This window comes from Mobula birostris, chromosome 5, assembly GCF_030028105.1.
Source record: "Mobula birostris isolate sMobBir1 chromosome 5, sMobBir1.hap1, whole genome shotgun sequence".
Classification (NCBI taxonomy): domain Eukaryota; kingdom Metazoa; phylum Chordata; class Chondrichthyes; order Myliobatiformes; family Myliobatidae; genus Mobula; species Mobula birostris.
In genome coordinates this window covers 88,343,348-88,351,649 of record NC_092374.1, presented here as the reverse complement: position 1 = coordinate 88,351,649, position 8,302 = coordinate 88,343,348, and positions in this window count along the sequence as shown.

Genomic DNA, 8,302 nt, shown 5'->3' with positions numbered 1-8,302 from the left:
TTCCAATTTGCCTCAGTACTGCTGTAATCACATTGCTTCCTCAGGACTATGTACCCCTCCATCTACCTTTGTATCATCTGCAAACTTTGCCACAAAGCCATCAATTCTATTATCCAACTCATCGGCAAACAATATAAAAAGTAGTGGTCCCAGTACTGAGTCCTGAGGAACAGCAATAGTCACTGGCTGTCAACCAGAAAAGGCGCCCTTTATTCCCACTCGCTGCCTCCTGTCTGTCAGACATTCCTCTGTACATGCCAGTATCTTTCCTGCAATGCCATAGGATTTTACCTTGTTAAGCAGCCTCATTTGTGGTACCTTCTGAAAATCCAAGTAAGTGATATCCACTGCCTCTCCTTTGTTCACCCTGCTGATTACTTCCTCGAAGCGCTATAGCAGATTTTTCAGGCAATATTTCCCTTTGCAGGAACCATCCTGACTTTGACTTATTTTATCATTAGTCTCCAAGTACTCCAAAACCTCATCCTTACTGAAAGACTCCAACAATTTCCCAACCACTGAGAATAGGTGGACGAGCCTATAATTTCCTTTCTTTGGCCTCCCTCCCTTGTTAAAGAGTGGAGTGGAGTGGAATTTGCAATCTTCCAGCCTTCCAGGACCATGCCAGAATCCTGAAAGATCATGACTAATGCAAAGAATATCTCTTCAGCAACCTCTCTCAGGTCTCTCAGAAGCAGTTCATCTGGTCGAGAAGACTCTTCTACCTTAGGACCTTTGAGTTTGCCCAGCACAATCTCCTATGCAATAGCAATGGTGCTCACTCCTGCTCCTTGACACTCATCAACCTCTGGCACACTGCAAGTATCTTCCACAGTGAAGATTGATGCAAAGTACATTAAATTCATCTGCCGTTTGTTTGTCCCCCATTACTGCCTCACCAGCATCATTTCCAGTGGTCCAATATCAACTCTGATCTCTCTCTTACTCTTTATATAACTTTTAGTATCTTGCTTTATAAATATGAGGTTAGTTTGCCCTCATATTTCACCTGTTCCCTTCTTTTAGCTCTTTCCGTTGCCTTTTGTTGGATTGTAAAAGCTTCCCAATCATCCAAGTTCCCTTTCACTTTTGCTACCTTATTTGTCCTTTCCTTGGCTTTTATGCATTCCTTAACTTCCCTTGTCAGCCACATTTGCCTACCTCTGCTATTTCAGAACACCTTCTTCTGTGGGGCATATCTGTCCTGTGCTTTGTGAACTATTCCCAGAAACTTCAGCCATCTCTGCTCTGCTGCCATCCCCACCAGTATCCTCCTCCAATCCACCCGGAAAACTTCTCTCTCACGTCTCTGTAATTCCCTTTATTCCATTGTGATACTGATACATGTGACTTATGCTTCTCCCTCTCATATTGAAGTATGAATTCAATCAGATTATGAAAACTGTCTCCCAGGTTCCTTCATGTTAAGCTCCCTAATAAAATCCGGGTTATTACACAACACCCAATCTAAGATAGCCTTTCCCAAAGCAGGCTCAAGCACAAGCTGCTCTAAAAAGCCATCTTATAGGCATATAACAAACTGCCTCTCTTATGATCTGACAGCAACCTGATTTTCCCAACCCCCTTTCATAATGAAGTCCCCCTTTACAATTGTGTAATTACCCTAATTACATGCCTTTTCCAGCTCCCTTTGCAATCTCAAAACCACATCTCAGCTACTATTTGAAGGCCTATATATGATTCCCATAATGTTTTTTTTACCCTTGCAGTTTCTTACCTCTACCCATATTCTCTGACCCTCTATCACCTCTTTCTAAAGATGTAATTCCATCTCTTACCAACAGCGCCATACCATCACTTATGCCTTCCTGCCTGTCCTTTCAACACAACATTTAAATGCATTTAAATACAGCACCTTCAATCCTGCATTCTTTGCACTTTTGAATTTTGCCTCTGTGGTACAATTTAACTCTTTGCTCTGTCTGCATTTGCACTCAATTATTGGCTTGTCCTTCCTTACATTCAGATTACATCCATCATCTAATTGTAAACCTGCTGGCTCAACCTCAGCTCCATCATACTGGTTCCATTCCCCCTGCCATAATAGTTCAAACTACTCCCAACAGCTCTAGTAAATCCGCCGTGGAGAATATTGGTTCCCCTTGGATTCAAGTGCAACCCATCCCTTTTGTATAGGCTCCACCTACGCCAGAAGAGGTCCTAATGATCCAGAAACTGCCCCCTGCTCCAAACCTTCAGCCATGCATTTCATCCGCCACCTGGTCCTATTCCTATTTTCCCTGTCGCATGGCACAGGCAATAATCCTGAGATTACTACCCTTAAAGTCATGCTTCTCAGCTTCATTCCTAACTCCCTGTATTCTTTTTTCAGGACCTTTTCCCTTTTTCTACCTATGTCAGTGGTACTAATATGTACCATGACTTCTGGCTGCTCACTCTCCCTTGTCAAGATCTTGTGGATGCATTCAGAAACATCGCAGAGCCTGGACCCTGGAAGGCAAACTACCATCCGTGTTTCCTTTTTACGTCCACAGAATCGCCTATCTGTCCCCCTGAATATAGAGTCCCTATTACATGTTATTATAAATAATATATGAGATCATAAAAAGACAGCATAACTTCATTGGACATGTGATTAGGAAAGAGGAGTTAGAATGCACGGTAATCATGGGAAAGATTGAAGGGAAGAAAGCAAGAGGAAGACAAAGACAAATGATGATGGAGACAGCAGCCAGAGAACTGGAAATGAATACCAATGAATTGATCCACTTGACCCGAAACAGGAGTGTGTGGGCCATGGCAGTCAAAGCTCAAACTGGGCACGGCACCTGATGATGATGATGATTATTGCTGCCAGTCTCTTCAGTTCCCTATCCTTCTGAGCCACAGGACCAGACTCAGTGCCAGAGGCAGAACCGCATTTGCTTCCCCCAAGTAGGTCGTCCCCCTTCCAACAGAACTCAAAATGGAGTAATTATTGTTGAGGTGGATGGCCACAGGAGCGCTCAGCTCTCACTGCCTATTTCTATTTCTCCTGACGGTCACCCAGCTACTCGCCTCCTGCAACTTCGGGGTGACTACTTCCCTGTAACTTTTGATCAATTGTATCCTTGCTCTCCAGTACAAGCTGAAAACCATCCGATTGCTGCTCCAGATCCCTAACACGGTCTTCGAGGAGCTGCAGCTGGATGCACTTCACACAGATGTAGTTCCGGGAGAGTCTGGGTCTCCCAGTTCTCCAACATCTGGCACGAAGAGCACACCATAGCCATTTAAATAGTATAGTAAGAGAGGAAAAAGTAAAGCAGAAGGAAACATTAACAGACATTTATTGGTTGTTTATTCTTTTGTATTTTTCTTCTGTTTTGCAAGAGTAAGAATTTCCGGTTATATATTGTATACATTCTCTGGTGTTAAATTGAACCATTGAACTCAGTGTACGCATAGAAATTTGTTGCTTTAAGACTTTGGTACAGAGCAAGGCATAAAATAAACTACGACTTACAATAAGAAACATACCTTGAAATAAGTTAAACAAATTCTGCAAAAAGAGAGCAAAAATAGTGAGGTAGTGTTCATGGGTTCATTGTCTGATTAGAAATCTGATGGTGGAGGAGAATAAGCTGTTGCTAAGATGTCGAATATGTGTCTTCAGGCTTCTGTATCTCCTCTCTAACCGTAGCAATGAGAAGAGGGCATGTCCTGGCTGCAAGGGTCCTTCTTGACGGATGCTGCCTTTTTGATATTACCTCAATGGTGAGGAGGGAAGTGCCCATGATGGAACTGAATGAATTCACTTGAAGATTTATCGATCCTATGTAGTGACCCCACCATCTCCCCAATGTTTCCCTTTCTGTTTACCACAGGGAACCCTCTCTCCCTGATTCCCTGCCATGTTCTTCTCCTCCCCATCCTCAAGCACTTACCCATGACACTCGAGGAGACATAAAATCTGGTCCTTTCACCTGCTCCCTCACTACCTTAAAGGGGACCTAAGCAACCCTTCAGAGTGAGGCAGACAACCGCAAGGTTCACCTGCACTTCCTCCAACTGGGCTGAGTGCACTCTGTGGTCACAATGTGGCCTCCTCTGCATTGCCGACCATTTCACTATTCTACGTTCTTTCTGTCCTCAAAGGTGGTCTTCAGATTTGCATTGCACGTCATTTTAACTCTCTTCCTCATTCCCACAACAACCCGTCTGTCCTCAAACTGCTCTGTTGCCATTGAGACACCGAGCCTGAATTGGTTGGACAACATTTTATTTTTCTGGGTATCTTACAGGAAAAGGATTGAATTACAAGAGCCCATTTAATGCAGAGAGGAGATAAGTATTTTATCTCCCAGAGTATTTGGAATTCAGTTAATGAAGGGCTTAGTACATATTTATGGCCAAGATAAAACAGACTCTTGATAAGATAGACATGTGGTATGGTAACATTGTGGTTAGCACAAAGCTAAACAGTGCTAGCTGTGAGATTGGCATACGAATTCTGCCACGCTCTGGAAAGACCCTGTACATTTTCTCATGACCACGTTGCTCATAGGGATATTCCCACATTACTACAGGAAAAGCTGTACGGTTGGGGTTAGTGAGTTATGGGCACCAGAAGCATGGTGACACCTGTGGGCTGCCCAGCACAATCCTCACTGAATTCATTTGACACTAACAACACAACTCACTGTATGTTTTAATGCAACTGAGACAAATAAAGCCAATAGGTCTTTGAAAGAAGAGGAAAACGTTACAGAGAGCAGGGAGCAGCATGATATTGGCACTGGTTGGGATTCTAATTGTCAGATGTACCCAGTGGAAAAACCTGTTTAATATTGTGTTCGTACAGATCAAATTATTACACAGAGCATCGAGGTAGAACAGGATAAAGCAATAACCATGCAGAGTAATTTGTCAGATTTACAGAGAAAGAGCACTGCAGGTGAACAATAAAGCGTAGGGTCATAACAACTGAAGTCATCCATACCAGTTCACGAGCCTGATAGCTGAATGTTAATAACTGTTCCTGAACTTGGTGATGTGGGCCTTAAGCTTTCTGTACATTATGCTGGATGGTAGTACCACGATGGCAGTATCGACCTTTACTGTTCCTTTGGGTTCATCGCTTGCATGGAGAGGGGGAGGTTGTTACATAGGCCACAACCTGCTCTCCATATCATACTGCCCAGACTTGCATATCGAGACAACTAGGACACAATATCCATGGTCTACTCTGACCAACGGAAGCCCTCACCTCACCTCAGTACCAAGGAGTGGGCATGACCTGCATGATTGGGATCTCTGACGGATGCTGCTTTCTTGTGACAACACTGCTTTTAAAGGTGCTCATGCTGATCAGGCATCTTTGATGAACTGAGCCATATCCACCACTTTTTGTAGGCTTTCTGCCTTCTTGAGCATTGATGCTTCCATACCAGACTGTGCAGCAACCAGTCAGGACAGTCTCCACTGGGCATCTATAGGAGATTGTCAAAGTATTAGATGAGATGCCAAATCTATGTAAACTTCAATAAATTAGAGGCACTGCCATACCTTCTTTGTGGAGACACTTGTACGATGGTCCCAGAACAGATTGTCTGATGTGTTCATGCAAAGTATTAAAGTTTCTGTCACTCTCCAACTCCGATCCCTAAATGAGCACTGGATGGTTGGCCAGTCCCAAATCAGGCCCAGCATTGGTTGCCCCTGGTGAGTTACTTGTGAGATCCAGATGTGCACAGTCAGTATGCCTCCTGGTGCCCACTTAACCCCTACAGATATGAAGCTGAAACGTCAACTGTACTTTTTTCGATAGATGCTGCCCTCGCCTGCCAAATTCCTCCACCATTTTCTGTGTGTTGCTTGGATTTCTAGCATCTGCAGATTTTCTCTTGTTTGCCTTCTTGCCATATCCTTTGATGACCTGACTGATTAGGTAACTATCAACTTCCGCCTTAAGTATGCCCATGCTTGGCCTCCTCCACAGTCTGTGTCAGAATATTATACAGATTCACTCTAACTAAAAAAAATCCTCCTTACCTGTGCTCTAAAAGGTCATCCCCAAATTTTGAGGTTGTGCCCTCTAGTTCTGGATACCCCACCATAGGAAACATCTTCTCCCCATCCACATTATCTACACCTTTCAACATTCGGTAGGTTTCAATGAAATCTTCTCGGCATTATTCTAAATTCCAGTGAGTACAAGCCCAAAGGAGCCAAACGCTTCATTCCTGGAATCATCCTTGTGAACTTCCTCCGAACTCTCTCCAAAGACAACACAACCTTTTTGAGATGTGTGGCCCAAAATTGTTGACAATACTCCAAGTGCGGCCTGACTAGTGTCTTATAAAGGCTCAGCATTATCTCCTTGCTTTTACATTCTATTAACCTTGAATATAATACCAACATTGCATTTGCTTTCTTTACCACAGACTCAGCCTGTAAAATAACCTTCTGGGAGTCTGGCACAAAGTCTTTAACTCCCTCTGCACCTCTGATGTTTCAAACTTCTCCCATTTAGACAATAGTCTGCACTATTGTTCCTTTAACCAAAATGCATTTTCATACATTTCCCTACGCTGTATTCCATCTGCCACTTTTTTGCCCATTCTTCCAATTTGCCTCAGTACTGCTGTAATCACATTGCTTCCTCAGGACTATGTACCCCTCCATCTACCTTTGTATCATCTGCAAACTTTGCCACAAAGCCATCAATTCTATTATCCAACTCATCGGCAAACAATATAAAAAGTAGTGGTCCCAGTACTGAGTCCTGAGGAACAGCAATAGTCACTGGCTGTCAACCAGAAAAGGCGCCCTTTATTCCCACTCGCTGCCTCCTGTCTGTCAGACATTCCTCTGTACATGCCAGTATCTTTCCTGCAATGCCATAGGATTTTACCTTGTTAAGCAGCCTCATTTGTGGTACCTTCTGAAAATCCAAGTAAGTGATATCCACTGCCTCTCCTTTGTTCACCCTGCTGATTACTTCCTCGAAGCGCTATAGCAGATTTTTCAGGCAATATTTCCCTTTGCAGGAACCATCCTGACTTTGACTTATTTTATCATTAGTCTCCAAGTACTCCAAAACCTCATCCTTACTGAAAGACTCCAACAATTTCCCAACCACTGAGAATAGGTGGACGAGCCTATAATTTCCTTTCTTTGGCCTCCCTCCCTTGTTAAAGAGTGGAGTGGAGTGGAATTTGCAATCTTCCAGCCTTCCAGGACCATGCCAGAATCCTGAAAGATCATGACTAATGCAAAGAATATCTCTTCAGCAACCTCTCTCAGGTCTCTCAGAAGCAGTTCATCTGGTCGAGAAGACTCTTCTACCTTAGGACCTTTGAGTTTGCCCAGCACAATCTCCTATGCAATAGCAATGGTGCTCACTCCTGCTCCTTGACACTCATCAACCTCTGGCACACTGCAAGTATCTTCCACAGTGAAGATTGATGCAAAGTACATTAAATTCATCTGCCGTTTGTTTGTCCCCCATTACTGCCTCACCAGCATCATTTCCAGTGGTCCAATATCAACTCTGATCTCTCTCTTACTCTTTATATAACTTTTAGTATCTTGCTTTATAAATATGAGGTTAGTTTGCCCTCATATTTCACCTGTTCCCTTCTTTTAGCTCTTTCCGTTGCCTTTTGTTGGATTGTAAAAGCTTCCCAATCATCCAAGTTCCCTTTCACTTTTGCTACCTTATTTGTCCTTTCCTTGGCTTTTATGCATTCCTTAACTTCCCTTGTCAGCCACATTTGCCTACCTCTGCTATTTCAGAACACCTTCTTCTGTGGGGCATATCTGTCCTGTGCTTTGTGAACTATTCCCAGAAACTTCAGCCATCTCTGCTCTGCTGCCATCCCCACCAGTATCCTCCTCCAATCCACCCGGAAAACTTCTCTCTCACGTCTCTGTAATTCCCTTTATTCCATTGTGATACTGATACATGTGACTTATGCTTCTCCCTCTCATATTGAAGTATGAATTCAATCAGATTATGAAAACTGTCTCCCAGGTTCCTTCATGTTAAGCTCCCTAATAAAATCCGGGTTATTACACAACACCCAATCTAAGATAGCCTTTCCCAAAGCAGGCTCAAGCACAAGCTGCTCTAAAAAGCCATCTTATAGGCATATAACAAACTGCCTCTCTTATGATCTGACAGCAACCTGATTTTCCCAACCCCCCTTTCATAATGAAGTCCCCCTTTACAATTGTGTAATTACCCTAATTACATGCCTTTTCCAGCTCCCTTTGCAATCTCAAAACCACATCTCAGCTACTATTTGAAGGCCTATATATGATTCCCATAATGTTT